Here is an 859-nt window from a genome sequence, read left to right as displayed (position 1 = left end):
AAGCAGGAAAAGCAAGCCTTCCTTTCCCTGTTGAGGGAAAGAGGCGGCACAATCTCGATGATAGATTCAGCTGATAGCTGTACTCTTCCCATCGATAACAACAGTTGTTCTGCGAAAACTATCAGTCTCGTTAATTTTGGACATTCCACGAATGCGTGCAAGACGGTTTCCTTGTCCCACCCGCACCTCGGACATGTCGGTGATACGGCACTTCCGTGCCTTGACAGTTTATCACGAACAGGTAACGCCGCACGGAAGCACTGCCAAGCCAGGGATTTCTGGTAATTGTCCAGATACCCCGGCCCGAAAGTTCTTCTGAACAGGTTGGTCAACTGATTTTCATCGTAGACCAGGGTCTCCCCCAAGGCGTCTTCGGACCTAAATCCCACTACTTACCACACAGTCACTCCTGCGACTACATGTATACTTTATTAATAAAACTGCAAAACATCACACAAACTATTACTCAGAATTTTACATTCCCGTTCGTCGTACAATTACAAAGAAGACAGAGTCTGGTACATCATCAAATTTTTTAAATGTTCAACATCATTACTGGTCATTTTAACCAACTATGTATGTTGTATAACTAACTATTAAATGAAAAGAAAAAAATGAAGACGTTCCAGTCTCCGTATTCACTCGTTCAGAACACCCTGGTTGGCTTACGGCAGTAAGAGACTATAACCTTAGGTGACACATGGTGATACTGAATCCAAAACTACTTGGTTGCAAAGGCACTTTCTTAAACAAACATCCATACTTGCGCCTACACACACACACACGCACGCACGCACGCACACACACACACACTCACACAATCACATCTATGTGTATATATATATATATATATATATAT

The sequence above is a fragment of the Octopus bimaculoides genome, chromosome 16 (assembly GCF_001194135.2).
Source record: "Octopus bimaculoides isolate UCB-OBI-ISO-001 chromosome 16, ASM119413v2, whole genome shotgun sequence".
NCBI lineage: Eukaryota > Metazoa > Mollusca > Cephalopoda > Octopoda > Octopodidae > Octopus > Octopus bimaculoides.
Note: the sequence above shows the minus strand (reverse complement) of the source record.